Raw genomic sequence first — 20,467 nt, 5'->3', positions numbered from 1 at the left:
TCAGCGATGAATGAGCTCATAGTTCCCAGCGACTGACCTTTGGCCTAAATTCTATATTCGTTCCTATTCCATTATTCCTGACTTCACGTACGTAGATACGTGACCCGGAATAAGAGATAAAAAAAAAATACCAGTTTGAAATCCTGTACTGCCATCCGTGCGGCTGTGTCTGTTGTAATGTTATACTTTTTTCCAATTACTTGTACGTGATGTATCCGATTTCGTCAACCCTCAGACGAAGACGGAGGAAGACGCGCATGCGCACAAGGGCCAGGTTTTACCTCTGCTTGCGCTTGGGAATGACCTTTCTCGGGATTCGCTGGTTCAGTATGCTGGTGGCTTTTTGGGCTTCATCAGGAATCTTCTTTTCTTATGAATCTCTGTTTTTATCTGAGCTTGAAACCAGAGTGGTCATGTAAACAGTATTTAACCGAAGGTTTATGTCACTGGTTATATACGTAGTGTATAAATACTTCGTCCCATATATAATACTGTTACTAACATTAATGTCTTTTGAAGTTTCGCTTCGAATGCAGTGAATTATTCATCATTAACCTTCTTCCTGTTAGGGGTAGAACCTTCAATGCATCTCACTTGGTGCACTGCAGACAATACTAGAGGCTTTTCGCAGCGCCCATCATTCGACCCCCAGCTGCACCCATTTTTTAGTCTTTAACTCTACCTCTTTCTGTATTCCCCATTACCGCCAGTTACCCCTTTCGAATGAACACCATATTCTTTGGAAGCTTGAAATTCAAGTCAATGGCCCCTTTGATGGGCTTATTCTATATGAATAGGGTTCATTTTCTGAATAATAGTAGTCATTATGATAATGATACCTCTATTCCACCTTCCTTTGTTTCATCGTGCTGTCCAACCAGCCTCTTAAGCACTGAATGCTTCGCTTTAGGGCCAAATTTTCATTATGAGTCGACAGTCTACCTTTAACTTGGAACTTAGGGAAAATGAGCTCCGAAAAGATCATTACTAATAATGGCAAGTAATCGGTCACGTCTCATTAAAGTTAGTTAGATTTTTTCCTAATAAATAAAGTAGCTTCAGAGACTACTGCATTGAAATATGAGCTCAGACAACGTTGCCTCTGCTTAAGAGAAGAACCTGACGTACTTCCAAAAGGTCAGCTTCGCTGGTAAGCCTCAAAATCAAAATTGAGGGTAAAGAAAAGGCCTTTTTAAAAACCTCTGTGATTTTGAAACGTCGGAGAACAACAATAAACATGGCTGAGGGTCAAACTGGGAATGTCGAGAAACGAGGAAGGCTGTTGTGACCACAGGTACAGAAGAAGGTAGAAGGATGATTTGAAATATTTGCGGATCAGAGGGGAAGGGAGGGTGTTCCCGTAGGGGGCCAATGCCGTCAGTGCACCTCTCGCCGTGCGCTGTAGGCATTACTTGAGGTTCTTTGCGGCGTCCTTTCGACCCCTAGTTGCAACCCCTTTCATTCCTTTTACTGAACCTCCATTTATATTCATTCTTCCATCTCGCATTCCTCAACCCTCTTCTTACAATTGTTTCATAGTGCAACTGCGGACGTTCTCCTCCTGTTAGGCTTTTCAAACCGTGTCACTGTTACTTTCCCATTTCATCGCTGAAGGACCTCATCATAGTCCCAGAGCTGCTTGGCCTTTGGCCAAAATTATGAATTCTATTCCATTTTCAGTAACAGTGGTATTGTTAAATTAAATGAAGAATACTCTTATTCATGAAGTATCAATGCATTTTAGGAGATTTTTCACCAGTTTCTTTGGGGCGGGTATAATTAAATGAGTTTTGTATACGCTTGCGGTCTGGTTTCTAACATAAATGGTTATTCCGCGTATTTCGGCCCCGATGGTTAATGGCGTTGCGACGCCATTTCGATACTGAATCAATCAATTCATCTGGCTACAAGTCACGGAAATAGATATTTTTTGACTAGTATTCGTTCAAAGATATCTAGTCTGCCAAGGTCTATAATTATACCTTGGATTTGTCCAGCTCTGGGGATTGAATTAAGTAATAATAATAATAATAATAATAATAATAATAATAATAATAATAATAATAATAATAATGTTCTTTATTTCAGCTCAGGCCCATATTCATGGAATATTCAAATCAGAGACAATACCATGCACACAATCTAGACATAGAATGACATTTTCTTCATAGCTCTTTTCGCGTACATCTGGTCCGTCTGGGATTATTCGTTTTACTCCGTCGCAGGTCTGAGATTTCCAAGAAGCGAGTGGAACAGACACTTAATATTTTAAAATTTTGCCCTTTTGGCGGGTAGAGAGGGAGGAGTGGTGTGTGTGTGGAGAGATTTGGGGACCTCGTGACGTCAGCTGTGGCGTTACGATTGATATTCTAGCACAACTGGATACGACTCAGGTTTTGCACGAAATACCGTTAGTGTTACGTTGAAAATTATCATTTTTTTTCTTTACCTTCTCTTGGATTCCCAAGTCTTCAATTTTATATAATTCATGTTCTTGTATGTTCCCTTTCTATTCTTCAAGTAACGATCCTATTTTTAATATTACGCTGAAAAATATCATATTTTATGGCCTGCTCTGGGATTCGGGGTTCTTTAATTTTGTTTTATATTCACGTTCTTGTATTTTGTCTTTATTCTTTACAAAGCGGTAGGATTTAAAAGACTAGACAGAAAGAACATAGCAAATTGTCCCAAATTCCACGAATATTTGCCGTCGTCTGTCTTCAGTTTAATTATGTGTACATGTTCTTGTACTTTGATTCCTTATTCATTGAGTAGTTGTAGGTCTTAAAAGACTACACACAAAGATAATTTAATTTTCATTTAATTTTTCTTATTTATCTTTTTTTTTTTTTTTTTTTTTTTAGAAATCCAAGAATTTTAGCCTCGCTTCGTTTCTCTACTAATGCCCCTATACATAAGATTTTTTCCCTAGAAAGTGTTTTTTCGTGAAATACCAACTTTCTAGACGAATAGAGTTATTTTTTATAACCTCTCTTAACTAGACTCCTTCAAGAATGTAGATTATTGGGTAAAAAGCGACGGTAATGTCCATGAGCGATTGTATTTATCAACTTCAGTATGTGGAATAGACCATCGTGCAAACAGTCGAAAAGCTCATATACATTACTGTGGCTTTTGACTTGTCATTTCCGGTCAAAGTATAGTGATGTAAATTATTATTCACAATGCCTCATTGATGTAAACTATTATTCATAATGCCTCATTGATGTAGATTATTATTCACAATGCCTCATTGATGTAAATTATTATTCACAATACCTCATTAATGTAGATTATTATTCACAATGCCTCATTGATGTAAATTATTATTCACAATACCTCAACGATGGCATCAATGTAAAATTGCCTTTTTGGAGTGAAACATTTGTATTCAGTAGCCAAATTCATGAAAGAACATACTGGCATACTGCAAAGTACAGCATGCCAAGAGGAGCCAGGACCCAGATAATGTGATCGTTTCTTCATTTGTCTCCACGTTTTGGGTTAGTGCCGTCAGTGCGCCTCACTTGGTGCACTGTAAGGATTACTAAAATGTGTTAGCAACATCCATTCGACCCTTAGCTGCAGCCACATTTTCGCCTTTTACATGACCTCCATCTCGATTCGTTTCCAAAATTTTGCGGTATAACCTCTCTAACTATTACTTCTTACAACTTCTGGGTTTCCTTCCAGTTCTACCCTAGATCCTTGAAAACTACTTCCTTCATTTCCTTTACCTCATAACAGCCTCCCAGAGGATGTCGTGCAAATGGAGATTCACAGGGTCAAGGGAAGATGTAGTGCATGGACGACCTTAACTAATTATATATATATACTATACCTTATAGATATATATAATCTATATATAATGTGAATTCGTTGACAGTAGAATCATTTTGTTCAATTTTATCTAAAAAAAACTTAAAATAAGATAAGGGGTACTATAATTGTCAATATATTGTTTTGACGAGTCTATTTGATCTATTTTAATGAATAAGATGTTTGCTATATTCTACTACCCCTAGAATTGCCAATTACATTTGATTTTAATTAATTTATTTTTATATGAGAAGTTTAATTTTAAATTTTATATTGCCTAAAGTTTAAAAGATTTTATTAAAATTTATTAATTTGTTAAATACTTATATTTTTTTCGATAAGCTTTATATTTTTCGGATAAGGGATTTTTTTTCTATATTTCCCATTACCTTCTGTTACTTCTTTCTATGAACACTATAATATTGTTTGGAATCTTGGATTTCAAGTCAGTGGTCCCTGTGGTGGGCTTGTTCCATATGAATAGGGTTCAACGTCTGAGAAATATAATAATAATAATAATAATAATAATAATAATAATAATAATAATAATAATAATAATAATAATAATAATAATAATAATAATAATAATAATAATAATAATAATAATGCCGCCCAGAAATTTTAGAAATCAATCAATCAGTCACTCTTTAGTCTGCCTTATCCTTGCGGTCCAAGTCCTGACCTTTCACCATACGAGACAACCATTTAATTTTCTGTGTCCCTGCCCAGATCAGGCCACTGGGTAGCTTGTTTCATTGACCACTGCCTGGACAGAAAATAAATGGTGAAATCATAACTTTCGGACCAGAGAAGCCCACACCCTTGAAGGTGAGTTTATGCAGCGGGAGTCCATTAGAACAGAATTTTGGGTAATGAAACGTAATTACGTGCTTAAACTTATGACGTAGATTCAAATTATGGCTATGAAATCGTAATAATACGCTTGAATTTATCAGATAGGCTCAAATGATGGCTAAACCTTGGTGATATTTAAAAAGCTGTAACATTTCGGACTCAGAGACTGAAAATTGATTTGCAATGATGGAACGAACCTTCATATGAGTCAGGTTGACGACATCGTCGCTTCTTTGGGGGAATAAATATTGAATAACCGTTGGTATCAGAGAAACTGGTCGACGCCAGATGTGCTTCTATAAGTGGCCGACTTTTAGCAGGACCAGAAAACACAGACACACTCACACACACACACACACACAGAGAAGTGGCATTAAGAGAACTCTAAAATGTCATGTATCAAAAATGCAAGAGGCCAAGCAAACTCACCCAGACACACCCCACTCGCAGGCTCCGGGGCTCGGTGCAAGCCAAGAGCGTCCCGCTGAGTTCTCTCTCTCTCTCTCTCTCTCTCTCTCTCTCTCTCTCTCTCTCACTGTATATATATATATATATACACACACACACACACATATATATATATATATATATATAATATATATATATATATATATATATATATATATATATATACATAAGTTATCGCGGGAAATACTTACTGCATTCAAATTCTCTCTCATTACAAGACATTCATACTGTTTAAAAAACAAGACCGCCCCCCCCCTTCTCTCTCTCTCTCTCTCTCTCTCTCTCTCTCTCTCTCTCTCTCTCAGGAAGTATTTGTTTCATCCAGAATCTTTCTCATTAGGAGATATTCATACTGTTTTGTAGTTGAAAAGCCTCTCTCTCTCTCTCTCTCTCTCTCTCTCTTTCTGGAAATACTGAATGTACTCAGCTTCTCTCTTATTTGAAGACATTCATACTGTTTTAAAAAAGACCTCTCTCTCTCTCTCTCTCTCTCTCTCTCTCTCTCGTCCTTTATTAGGGAGAAGGGGAGCAGCTGTAACCCAACCCCCAGGAACCTTTTGTAAAAGGTTTTTCTGGTTATTAACTCAATTTTACGTTCGCACATTAATGTGTAACGTGAGATGAGGAGGGATTAAAAATGAAATTTGGAAAAACAAGTTTTTTTTGTCTTTTCCTTTTTCTTTTTTCGTACTGTCGTGTGGTGGATGAGTTGACGAGTCTGTTTGTGAAAGGAACATCTACTAATTGTTTTTTTTTAAACTAAATAGTGTTAAGACAATTTATTAAGGGGCGAGGTGATTTGCCGTAATATTATTACGTTCTGAAAATCAAATACGGAATGTTAATTTTTTTCTTTTACATTATGAGGAACATATATAAAAAATTTTATTCGACTAAAGCCATACGCCATTGAGCTCATACACTCACATATATGTATGTATATGTATATATACATATATATATATATCTATATATATATATATATATATATCTCTATATATCATATTATCTATATATGATCTTGTGCATACATATATATATATATATATATATATATATATATATATATATATATTATATATATATATATATAAAGATTCAATTAATGTCATTTTAAGCACGGGGTTTATAACCTTTTAATGACTCCAGACCCCCAACGAATTGTCCAAGAGCGTCCCACCTTTGCTTAAGTCCAATTAAGTCCTATTTATTGACAATGTAACTTAATATACTTAGTTTAATACATACTTTAGGTGTGAATAGCTATGAATAGAACATACAAGAAAATCAAAATCATTTATAGTTTTATGTAGTTATTTATTTGCAAAATGTACCCATGTATACATTGACACTTTAAAATCAAATATATACAAATATCCAGAGGTCAAGTCCCATACCCCTAGCATGTGGATCTCATACCCCAAGAGGTATGGATAGCCCCTGTTTCTGTTCTCCCTGTAAAGCTTAACATTAGCCAGTCACACCAAACTAATTTTGATTTATGACTTTTACGTGTATAACGGAACTCTAATAGACAACACAAAATTCAGCAACAACACAAAATTCAGCAACAACACAAAATTCAGAAACAACACTCGCGAGATTTTGAGTTCCCTAACTCAAATGTACAGCCACTTTTGAGTTGACGTCATTAATTTTGTAAGCCTGAATTTTTGTATTTCTCTTCGACATCTGTTACTTCTTTCAAATAAACACCACCATACCCTTTGGAAGCTTGAGTTTCAAGCCAGTGGCTCTTTTGATGGCCTTGTTCCATGTGAAATTTTGTGAATAGGTCCTTTCTTCTGAATAATAATAATAATAATAATAATAATAATAATAATAATAATAATAATAATAATAATAATAATAATAATAATAATAATAATAATAATATGGAGCAATCCGGTATCACACAACAAACATGCAACATGGCTCCAGGAAGTCAAGGAAGAAGAAACAGGGAGAATAAAACAAAGATTCACAGAAATCACGACAGACACAGTCAGACACCAACTAAAGAAAATGCCAAACTGGAAAGCCCCAGGTCCCGATGAAGTCCATGGATACTGGCTCAAAAACTTCAAGGCCCTACACCCACGAATAGCAGAACAACTCCAGCATTGTATCTCAAATCACCATGCACCCAAATGGATGACCACAGGAAGAACATCCTTAGTACAAAAAGACAAGAGTAAGGTAAATATAGCCAGTAACTACAGGCCTATCACCTGCCTACCAATAATGTGGAAGTTACTAACAGGTATCATCGGTGAAAGGCTATACAACTACCTAGAGGAGACAAACACCATCCCCCACCAACAGAAAGGCTGCAGAAGGAAGTGTAGGGGCACAAAAGACCAGCTCCTGATAGACAAAATGGTAATGAAGAACAGTAGGAGAAGGAAAACCAACCTAAGCATGGCATGGAGAGACTATAAGCAAAGCCTTCGACATGATACCACACACATGGCTAATAGAATGCCTGAAAATATTGGAGCAGAGGAAAACACCATCAGCTTCCTCAAAAATACAATGCGCAACTGGAATACAATACTTACAAGCTCTGGAATAAGACTAGCAGAGGTTAATATCAGGAGAGGGATCTTCCAGGGCGACTCACTGTCCCCACTACTCTTCGTAGTAGCCATGATCCATGACAAAAGTACTACAGAAGATGGATGCCGGGTACCAACTCAAGAAAAGAGGCAACAGAATCAACCATCTGATGTTCATGGACGACATCAAGCTGTATGGTAAGAGCATCAAAGGTCCGATGAAGTCCATGGATACTGGCTCAAAAACTTCAAGGCCCTACACCCACGAATAGCAGAACAACTCCAGCATTGTATCTCAAATCACCATGCACCCAAATGGATGACCACGGAAGAACATCCTTAGTACAAAAAGACAAGAGTAAGGTAAATATAGCCAGTAACTACAGCCTATCACCTGACTACCATAATGTGGAAGTTACTAACAGGTATCATCGGTGAAAGGCTAGACAACTACCTAGAGGAGACAAACACCTCCATCCCACCACAGAAAGGCTGCAGAAGGAAGTGTGTGGGCACAAAAGACCAGCTCCTGATAGAACAAAATGGTAATGAAGAACAGTAGGAGAAGGAAAACCAACCTAAGCATGGCATGGATAGACTATAAGAAAGCCTTCGACATGATACCACACACATGGCTAATAGAATGCCTGAAAAATATTTGGAGGGCAGAGGAAAACAACCATCAGCTTCCTCAAAAATACAATAGCGCAATCTGGAATATCAATACTTACAAGCTCTGGAATAAGACTAGCAGAGGTTAATATCAGGAGAGGGATCTTCCAGGGCGACTCACTGTCCCCACTACTCTTCGTAGTAGCCATGATTCCCATGACAAAAGTACTACAGAAGATGGATGCCGGGTACCAACTCAAGAAAAGAGGCAACAGAATCAACCATCTGATGTTCATGGACGACATCAAGCTGTATGGTAAGAGCATCAAGGAAATAGATATCCTAATCCAGACTGTAAGGATTGTATCTGGGGACATCAGGATGGAGTTTGGAATAGAAAAATGCGCCATAGTCAACATACAAAAAGGCAAAGTAACGAGAACTGAAGGGATGTATCTGGGACATCATAGGAATGGATTTGGAATAGAAAAATGCGTCCAATAGGGCCCACATAACAAAAAGGCAAAGTAACGAGAACGGATAAGGGATAAAGCTACCAGATGGGAGCAACATCAAACACATAGATGAGACAGGATACAAATACCTGGGAATAATGGAAGGAGGGGATATAAAACACCAAGAGATGAAGGACACGATCAGGAAAGAATATATGCAGAGACTCAAGGCGATACTCAAGTCAAAACTCAACGCCGGAAATATGATAAAACCCATAAACACATGGGCAGTGCCAGTAATCAGATACAGCGCAGGAATAGTGGAATGGACGAAGGCAGAACTGCGCAGCATATATCAGAAAACCAGGAAACATATGACAATACACAAAGCACTACACCCAAGAGCAAATACGGACAGACTATACATAACACGAAAGGGAGGAGGGAGAGGACTACTAAGTATAGAGGACTGCGTCAACATCGAGAACAGAGCACTGGGGCAATATCTGAAAACCAGTGAAGACGAGTGGCTAAAGAGTGCATGGGAAGAAGGACTAATAAAAGTAGACGAAGACCCAGAAATATACAGAGACAGGAGAATGACAGACAGAACAGAGGACTGGCACAACAAACCAAGCGAATGCCCGGCACTTGCACAGAACCAGTACAAAAAGAGGCATGATTCAGTGGCAAAAGCCCTCCACTGGAGCCTGTGGTATGAGCACCAACCTGAGGTAGTGATAGAAAACGATCACGCAAAGATCCTCTGGGACTGTGGTATCAGAACGGATAGGGTGATACGTGCAAACAGACCAGACCTGACGTTGATGACAAAGTCAAGAAGAAAGTATCACTCATTGATGTCGCAATACCATGGGACACCAGAGTTGAAGAGAAAGAGAGGGAAAAAATGGATAAGTATCAAGATCTGAAAATAGAAATAAGATGGATATGGGATATGCCAGTGGAAATCGTACCCATAATCATAGGAGCACTAGGCACGATCCCAAGATCCCTGAAAAGGAATCTAGAAAAACTAGAGGCTGAAGTAGCTCCAGGACTCATGCAGAAGAGTGTGATCCTAGAAACGGCACACATAGTAAGAAAAGTGATGGACTCCTAAGGAGGCAAGATGCAACCCGGAACCCCACACTATAAATACCACCCAGTCGAATTGGAGGACTGTGATAGAGCAAAAAAAAAAAATAATAAAATAATAATAATAATAATAATAATGATAATAATAATAATAATGATAATAATAATAATAATGATGATAATAATAATAATAATAATGTCCGGCACTTGCATAGAACCAGTACAAACAGAGGCGTCATTCAGTGGCAAAAGTCCTCCACTGGAGCCTGTGCAAGAAACATCAGCTACCTTTCAGTAATAAGTGGTACGATCACCAACCTGAAGGAGTGATAGAAAACGATCAGGCAAAGATCCTCTGGGACTATGGTATCAGAACAGAAAGGGTGATACGAGTAAATAGACCAGACGTGACGTTGATTGACAAAATCAAGAAGAAAGTATCGCTCATTGATGTCGCAATACCATGGGACACCAGAGTTGAAGAAAAAGAGAGGGAAAAAATGGATAAGTATCAAGACCTGAAAATAGAAATAAGAAGGATATGGGATATGCCAGTGGAAATTGTACCCATAATCATAGGAACACTAGGCACGATCCCAAGATCTCTGAAAAGGCTGAAGTAGCCCCAGGACTCATGCAGAAGAGTGTGATCATAGAAATGACGCACATAGTAAGAAGAATGATGGACTCCTAAGGAGGCAGGATGCAACCCGGAACCCCACACTGTAAATACCTCCCAGTCGAATTGGAGGACTGTGATAGACCATATGAACAGGGTTCATGTTCTGAATAATAATAATAATAGTAATAATAATAATAATAATAATAATAATAATAATAATAATAATAATAATAATAATAATAATAATAATAATAATGCAGAAGAGTGTGATCCTAGAAACGGCACACATAGTAAGAAAAGTGATGGACTCTTAAGGAGGCAGGATGCAACCCGGAACCCCACACTATAAATACAACCCAGTCGAATTGGAGGACTGTGATAGAGCAAAAAAAAAAAAAAAAAAAAAAATAATAATAATAATAATAATAATAATAATAATAATAATGTCAAGTCTTCACATAAAGTCGAAATCGTCGCCGACAGCTTCCACCAGGATACATATTATTATTATTATTATTATTATTATTATTATTATTATTATTATTATTATTATTATTATTATTATTATTATTATTATTCAGAACATGAACCCTGTTCATATGGAGCAAGCCCACAGGGACCACTGAATTGAAATTCAATCTTCCAAAGAATATTACGGTGTTCATTAGAAAGAAGTAACAGAAGATAACAGGAAACACAGAAAGAAGAGATCAGTTATTAGAAAAGAACAAGAAGATGAAGTAATAAATTTATGAATAATTAGATATAAATATGAAGAAATTGGTGAAATACAAGGTCCATTGCTTGAGGGTAGTAATGCATTACATCTTCGCTTGAACTCTTGTGTTTCTAAAATGCACATTTGGAGGCTGGATTTGTGAAATGAGATTGAAACAAGAAGAGAAAAAATATTGGAATTTAGTGAGGCGTCGAATACCAGTTATACACTGAACGTCGTGCTAAAACTAACGTTGAATGGAAATACATGTTTAGTTGTTTTGTTTACTAAACGATAAACTACTATGTACATACTGGCTTGTAACTAGTTATATATATATATATATATATATATATATATAGTATATATATATATACATATATATATATATGTGTGTGTGTGTGTGTGTATGTGTATGTATATGCGCACATACATATTTTCTTATGTTTGACATATCATAATCTCTCATACGGCATAAAAACTACGTGTTGAAATAAGAGTATAAGAAGAAGAAGAAGAAGAAGAAGAAGAAGAAGAAGAAGAAGAAGACAAGAAGGAGAAGAAGAAGAAGAAGAAGAAGAAGGACAAGAAGAAAAAGAAGTGGAATTAGGTCATATCTTTTTCCCAGTAGACAAAGTCATTCCTTGAGAAGCAGTGTTGGTCGACGATGAAGATAAAAAAAAAATCAGAATGCTTTGGGAAGCCACAGTCGAGCACTTAAGGAGAGGAAAATGAAAGGAGGCTGAAGAATCAGAAAAGGAAATAGAAGATGGTGGGAGTGACTGATTGATTAAAGTACTAAAAGATCTGGGGAGGGTCCTGCAGATGTTTAGACAAAGCACCTTACGAGAGCAACTCCGTGGGGTAGTGCTGTCAGTGCATCTCATGCGCGCACTGTAGGCATGACCCAAAGTTCTTTGCAGTGTCCCTTCGGCCCCTAGCTGCAAACCCTTTCATTTCTTTTACAGTACCTCCGTTCATATTCTCTTTCTTCCATAATACTGTCCTACACCCTCTCCTAACAGTTGATTCATCGCGCAACTGCGAGGTTTTCCTCCTGTTACACCTTTCAAACCTTTTTATTGTCAATTTCCGTTTCAGCGCTGAATGACCTCAGAGGTCCCAACGCTTGGCCTTGAGCCTAAATTCTATATTCTCTTTTATACGGGAGCAAGAGTCACATTTGTGTATATTGTGAAAAGGTATGTTAATTCCCTCCCTTTTACCTAGGAAATATTAGATATCCACTACTTTCAAAATGAATGACATTTACTTAAGGAGCTGAAGTAACGTGCACCTACAAATGGCGTTGTTGAAAATACATTTATTGAAGGGTAGTATTTCTAAACACTCGGATTCCACATTCCGAAGCAGTATGCTGACTTAGCAATGAGACAATGGACAGTCCCTACTTTCACTTCTAAACAGGTATAAGAATAAGCCACCCCCTTAGCATTTTGACCTTTGCGTCTGTTTATGCTGGATTCATTGCCAAAAAGGATGCTAGAACTCACCCACAAAGGATTTTTCTTTCAGTAAGGTAGGAGTAAGATGCTATCCCGCTTTCGAGGACAACTAATGTTGAAATTTCCACTGGTTTTGTTTCACGAACTTTTCCAAATTGCCATCTGTATTATTCCCTAAAATTTTAAAAAGATTTGATTGAAATTTCCACTAATTCTGTTTCATGAAAGTTTCCCACTAACCATTTGTTCTCCCCTTAAATTGGGTTTAAAAAACAGATTTCATTACCCGTTGAATTTTTTAAATATATTTTTTATTGCGAATCTGTATGTTTGTTTGTTTGTTTGTTTACTTCGTGTATTCGCAAGATCCGTCAAAACGTTATTGGTTTTAATTAAATTATTGTGGATAGATGGGACGTGAATATTTGGGCTTAGAGAGTAAACCAAATTTTGAGCTGGATATAAAATATTCAGCAATCAATTTTTTATGGTTTGGTGGTGGGGTACGTGGGGGGGGGGGGGGGGGGTAAATTTGCTCTTGCGACAGGCAGTGGCGCTCTGAGGCCGGAGTGTTTCCAGTCACTTTTCCCCCGGAAAAAAAAAAAACTTTTCGACAATGTAGCAGAATCGATTCTACACAGCTGCGGATAGCTCAAAACACCTGGGGTTAGTTCTGCACAGTTAAGAGTCATTCCCCATGAATTTCATACCGCTCTAAGCAGCTAGACTGTTTTCTACACACCCAAAGCTATTCTTGTAGAGCGTGATTGATTTCCAAACAGCTGGGAATCGTTGTACTTATTTCGAGTTTTTCCCAAAAGATGGCATTACTTGGACTGTGTTCCAATTTTAAACAATTAGGGTCATTCTCATACAACTGTAGTTAGTTCTATACAGCTTTGTTTTTACAGAGTTGGTGTGTTTTTTAGGAGTTTGACTTAAAACTGAGTGACATTTCAGTCCTATACAAATGGAGTTACTTCTCACAACGTTTTTTGGGGGTAAAAACAACTACAAATATTTCTGCGAAGTTAGCTCACTAGAGCTGGAGATAATTTTGATGAAGCTCGATTATTTGTGCAGATTTTAAATCATTTCTACATCATTAGAGAAAAACTTAAGTAGATCGGGTTACATCTGCATTAAAGTAGTTATTTCTGCAATGATGGAGTTAGTTCTGTATTTTTGGCATGCATTTCTCAACAGCTGGAACATTTTCTTAATTGAACGGTTGATTATTTTCCAATAGAGGACCGGCTGTCCTGAACACTCGGGAACAGCTTCCTCTTCAGTGAAATCATTTGTACACAAGGGATTCCTTTCTACAAAGTTGGGGGTAATCTCAGCGTAGGTTAGGGCGACCATTTCTACAAAAATGGCTGTTATTATGTCAATGAAGACCGTTCTACCCAGGCGGTGTTCCCGTAGGGTGGTAGTGCCGTCAGTGCAACTCACGTGGTGCACTGTAGGCATTGCTTACGGTCTCAAGCTGCAGTACCTTTTATTCGTTTTATTGTACCTCCGTTCGTATTCTCTTTCTTCCATCTTACTTTCCTCAACCCTCTCCTAACAATGGTTTCACAGTGCAACTGCTTTGAGGTTTTCCTTCTGTTACACCTTTCAGACCGTTCTACTATCATTATCCCTTTATCTCTGAATGACCTTCTAAGTCCCTGCAATTGGCCTTCGGCCTAAATTGTAAATTCTATTCTATTTTTACACAGCTGACGTCTTGTCAAACGCTGACACGATCAATTTAAAGGGTATCAGTCAACAAGCGTAGGCTGAACGACTCCAGAAGAATCTTCTCGAGCCTTTCAGTAGAAGTTGAACATTTGCCTTAAACTTCTCACTTTGTAAACTGATAATCGTCCGTAACTTCGTGTTCCCTTTGTCATGATCAGGAGAAAACCTGCTCCAAGGCTCTCTTTAGGAAGAGAAACAAGAAACGCATCGGGGACAAGGGAAGGATGAATAGGCAAAAAAGAAAGAGAAAAAAAGTAGGCGTCGGAAGGTAAATTAATAGGGATGCTAAGTTATTGCTAAAGACCAGAAGCTAGGCTTAGCTCAGTCCAGACCTAGGCTACCGAGCGATCAGCAAATGCGGTAAATAAAAACCAATGAGAGGAAGGCAAAAAGAACCAAGATGAGGGAGAGGTAAATTAATAGTAGGAGGAGGAAGAAGAGGAGGAGATGGAAGAGGACAAGATACGAACAGGTAGGTAGGTAAGGTAGGAGGTGGCCCAATCTCTCTCTCTATCTCTCTTTCTGCGTGCTCTTGTGAGTCACCTGCCCGGCTCCTTCTTTGGTCGAAGGTGTAGGTGGGGCTTCCACTGACTTCTTCTTGTTCTTCTTCTTGTTCTTCTTCTTCTTCTAACGTTTATCACAGCCGCAATCGCCTCTGCCAACTGGTGTAGCGACCAACAAACCCCTTGGCAGTCGACGACGATGACCTATTCGCTGGCAAAGAAGTTCAAGAAGAAGCAGAGGAATAAGGATGTTTTGAGTTCCAAAGAGCTACGTGGTCAGTTTTCTCTGGCGATTTATATGTCCAGCTGACGACGAAACGAATATCCTGCGTCAGCCAGTAGCTGAGGTTAAAGGGATCCTTGTTAAACCCTGAAGAAACCTAATCTAGGAGTTTTGTTACAAAAGGAAAACATCTTGATAAAAACTCAAATGTGGTTTTCGCGTGGGTTTCAGCAGTGTCCCTCTTTATAACATTTTTTCTTTTTCCGGTTGGATAAACAGTTGGGTTAGCCGGTTACTTTTGGTATTTATTTCTGGAAGGCAGAATTGAATCTGGGTGTTAGAAATTTGGTCAACACATTATGCTGATGGCAATCAGACCCTGAAGTTACACATCGTAGATGAATAAACTTTTAACCTGTTACTCAACAAACAAGAGTAAAAATTCTCCTTTCATGTTTCCTAAGGGTACGTTGTCTAAATTCTCTTTGTTTTTTTTTTATTTCCTAAAGTTTTTTGATAACGGAAAGCAGCTAGGTTATAAATCTACAACTGGGAACAACAAAAGACCAGCTAGTGCCTTGTTGTTAAGGACTCAGCTCGTCATTCAGAATGTTGTGGGTTGCCCAGGCATTAAAAAAACATTATCGAAGCAGGAGTGTCTAATTCCCAGAAAACAGAGGGTAGTTTCTAAGCCTCCTTAATTGTATTGGATATCCTAAAACGGTCAATAGGAATTCTCCTTAATTTTATTCGGTATCCTATAATGGTCCATAGGAACCCTCCTTAATTTTATTGTATATCCTATAATGGTTAATAGGAATCCTCCTCAACATGCTGATTTTTGTTAAGCTGTCTGCTCTTCCTTAGAGGACAAATCGGGAATCTATTGATGCGTCATGATCTCATTGACTGTCTATCGTAATTGTCTACGCAACATCTGGTTAAAAAAATGAGTAATGTTTGCACTCAGTGATCGAACAACATTCTAACATTCCTGCATGTCAGCAAGAGCTAAGAGATAACATCAGCTATTATTTGCGACGCCTCTGCGTTCAGCAAGAGTTTTTCTGACACCTTTGAAGACGAGATAATCTATCTTCTTCCTACGTTCGTCGGAGAATGGCGGCAACCATCAGCTGCAGAAGGTGGATTACCGAATTATGATGGTCTTAAAGATTGGGGATTATCAAGTACTTCGATTTAATTATGAATTACGATCGACATTAATCATTTTCCTTTCCTTTGTACAACATCTTTGAGCGAAGGGTTTCAATTGTCGCTTGCCGTTTCAAAATCTCGAAAAATATATCAACTAACTTGATAATTGATAGGGAATAATCGGCAACTGGCAAGGACAATAAATTATTTAGCGTTTTCACTCATCCGTCTTATAGGAACCAATTATCAAAACTCATCCCTTCTTACCACTTTGGAGGAAAAGTGGTTAGGAAAGTTACCTACCTTTGGGAAATTATATTTTCCTCAGACATCATCGTAAAGAAATTTATGAAATACCTTTTGCAAAGCATAAATCCTATTTATTGAATAGGGTAACTTGAATGAAGTAAATAGAATAATCTGTAACCAATCAATAACACACGTTTGTCGTTATTTTGATTGAAAATAGTAACAGTTATCACCTGTCATGTGAAAATTACAGCAGGTAATAGATTAATGGTAGTAATAATGCTTTGAGTTTAATATAAGGTAACCTGACATCTTAAAATGAGGGTAACTGACCAGTGAAGTCTTCATTAAAAATTAGTGATTACCGTATTACTTTTATCGTATAATCTATTATATATAATATATATATATATATATATATATATATATATATATATATATATATATAATTATATATAGATATAGATATATATATATATATATATATATATATATATATATATATATATTTTATTATTATTATTATGCTTTTACTTGCTCGTCTATAAACCAGAAATTTTATTATTGAGTAAATTTGATCCTAGCACCTGACTCACAGCGTTCGTTGTAACGGGATGGAAAATCACTCATCGAATATTCGTCTTCTCGTCTTCCTGTGTGCGCACGAGAGAGAGAGAGAGAGAGAGAGAGAGAAAAGTCGTAAAATTAAATGCCAACGTACACCCATCTCTCTCTCTCTCTCTCTCTCTCAGTTCTAGTGTCTACGAATTGGTCTATTGTACATGGACTGATTTACTGTTTACAGATTAGTCTAATGCCTACGGGCTGCTCAAGTGTCTATACAAAATGTTCTGCTCTCTAAGGGCTGCTCTAGTGTCTAAGGATTGGTCTACGATCTACTATAGTAGATTCACATCAACCGTGCATTTGATGTCTAGGCCAGTCCCTTACGACCTTCCTGATTGGCTGTTGATAAGCCAATCACAGGGATGGAAACTTTCAGTCTCTCTCGAGACTTCACATAGGCAGGATGTATGTTCCACCTCTCCTGAGGGGTACTTTTGCAAGACGTATCCTTCATGAGAGGTGGAATATAGATCCTGCCTATGTGAACTCCCGAGAGAAACTGAGTTTCGAGCCTTGTGATTGGCTTATCATCAGCCAATCAGGAGCGTCGTAAGGGACTGGCCTAGACATCAAATGCACGGTTGATGTGAATCTACTATAGTAGATCGTAGACCAATCCTTAGACACTAGAGCAGCCCTTAGAGAGCAGAACATTTTGTATAGACACTTGAGCAGCCCGTTGCCATTAGACTAATCTGTAAACAATAGATCATTTCATGCACAATAGACCAACTTGTAGACATTAGAACTGCCCTAAGAGAATAGACCATTTTGTAGACACTAGAATAGTTTTCAGGGAATAGATCATTGTGTAGACACAGAAGCAGTGGAGCAGCCCATGGACAATAAATAATGATAATAATAATATCCTAACCCAAATTATTTACGATACTTATAATTATAGTAACACAAACAGTCTAATGATTCAAATTCTCTTTAAAAGAATAAACGTAAGTGTTTTCAATTACTTTTGAATTGTTAAAATTCTCCTTAAAAGAATAAATGTAATTGTTTATAGGCGTTATCAGTTACTCTTAAATGGTTTAAGTTCTCTTGAAAAGAATGCACGTCACTGTTCGCAGGTGTTTTGATAATTATAAAAGTAAATTTAAAAAAACTGAGGTACCCAACATCTTTGCCTACACACGGCAATGAAGTGAAGGACAAATTTCAACTTGTTATGAAACTCAGCCCAGCCTGAATCATCCTGTGACTCATCTCAGGATGAGTAAAAGGGAAGTGAGTCTTTCCCTCATTTCCCCAACTCAGGATGAGTCATAGTCAGACTTGCGGGAGACGTGGATGATAAGGAAATCATCTGTGGAGGTCAAGAGATTGTATTTTAAATGGTATACACAATCTCAGCTTTTTCTCTATCCATGTATGGGCAATGTTGCTTTGCAAGCTGGTGCCATTTTATGCTAATTTCGGAAAATGAAAATAATGCTAATAATATGCTGGAAGAAGGCCTTCATTAATACAGGTTCTATTGAAAATAATGGCTATTTCAGCCACGTTTATTTTGTATAGAAGTTTCTCTATTCTTATTACTGACTTTTCTTCTGTACTCAAGTTGACTATTTAAACACCAGATGGAGGATTCATGTCAAAAACGTGGTAATGAATCTCCCATTTGGCGTTGCAATAGCCAACTTGAGTACGGAAGAAACCCCAATGATAGGAAAAGAGAAACTTCTATACAAATTAAACGCGGCTGAAATAGCCATTATTTTCGATAGAATAATAATAATAATAATAATAATAATAATAATAATAATAATAATAATAATAATAATAATAATAATGACTGTTTCTACGTTTATTAGAATTTTTATAGGGTTTTCTCTATTCTTCTTAGAATCTTCTTTTCGTCGGCTACACATTATTTCAGTGCTACTGCACCCAGAATAGGTCTCCTCCCTAATAATGGTGAGGCTATGCTACAGCGAACATAGCTAGAAATCGAGTACAGTCTTCATGTGCTTCGTGCAACTAATGGTACCCCTATTGTAGTGTATTAAAAGAGGCGAACATCTTCAATCTCAACTCTTCATTTTTTTTAATAATTTCTACATATTTGTCTGTTCATTTGCTTTTGTAATATATTTTTTTTAAATTGCTGAGACTTCATGGAAACCCTGCGTTTATATATTATATATATATAATATATATATATATATATATATATATATATATATATGTATATATATATACATATACATACATATATAATATATATAATACATACATACATATATATATATATATATATATATTATATATATATGTATATGTATACATACATACATACATGCATACTGCATACATACGCACACACAGACACACACTCATACAAAAACCGCACCTGCTTCAAAGGACACATACAGTTAGGACGCCGCCCTTCTCAAAGGTTGGGCCACGCCTTGTCTATCACATCTTGTCTGCGGGGTGTGCGTTGGGGAGTACCCAGGGGTATCGAAGGTGGAATTCCGTGTTTTCCTTTATGCAAAAGATTCCGTGTTTTCCTTTAGGTAAAAGATTCCGTGTTTTCCTTTAGGTAGAAGGTTCCGTGTTTTCCTTTAGATAAAAGATTCCGTGTTTTCCTTTAGGTAAAGAATTTCGTGTTTTCCTTTAGGTAGAAGATTCCGTGTTTTCCTTTAGGTAAAAGATTCCGTGTTTTCCTTTAGGTAAAGGATTCCGTGTTTTCCTTTAGAAAAAAGGATTCCATGTTTTCCTTAGGAAAAGGATTCCGTGTTTTCCTTTAGAAAAAGGATTCCGTGTTTTCCTTTAGAAAAAGGATTCCATGTTTTCCTTAGGAAAAGGATTCCGTGTTTTCCTTTAGGTAAAAGATTCCGTGTTTTCCTTTAGGTAAAAGATTCCGTGTTTTCCTTTAGGAAAAGGATTCCATGTTTTCCTTCAGAAAAAGGATTCCATGTTTTCCTTAGGAAAAGGATTCCGTGTTTTCCTTTAGGAAAAGGATTCCGTGTTTTCCTTTAGGTAAAAGATTCCGTGTTTTCCTTTAGGTAAAAGATTCCGTGTTTTCCTTTAGGTAGAAGATTCCGTGTTTTCCTTTAGATAAAGGATTCCGTGTTTTCATGTGTGTTTTCCTTTAGAAAAGGATTCCGATGTTCCTTAGAAAAAGGATTCCGTGTTTTCCGTTTAGAAAAGGATTCCGTGTCCTTTAGAAAAAGGATTCCATGTTTCCTTTAGAAAAGGATTCCGTGTTTTCCTTAGGAAAAGATTCCGTGTTTTCCTTTAGGTAAAAGATTCCGTGTTTTCCTTTAGGT

Source organism: Macrobrachium nipponense, chromosome 7, assembly GCF_015104395.2.
Source record: "Macrobrachium nipponense isolate FS-2020 chromosome 7, ASM1510439v2, whole genome shotgun sequence".
NCBI lineage: Eukaryota > Metazoa > Arthropoda > Malacostraca > Decapoda > Palaemonidae > Macrobrachium > Macrobrachium nipponense.
The sequence above is the reverse complement of the archived record's forward strand: the minus strand, read 5'-3'. Positions refer to the sequence as shown.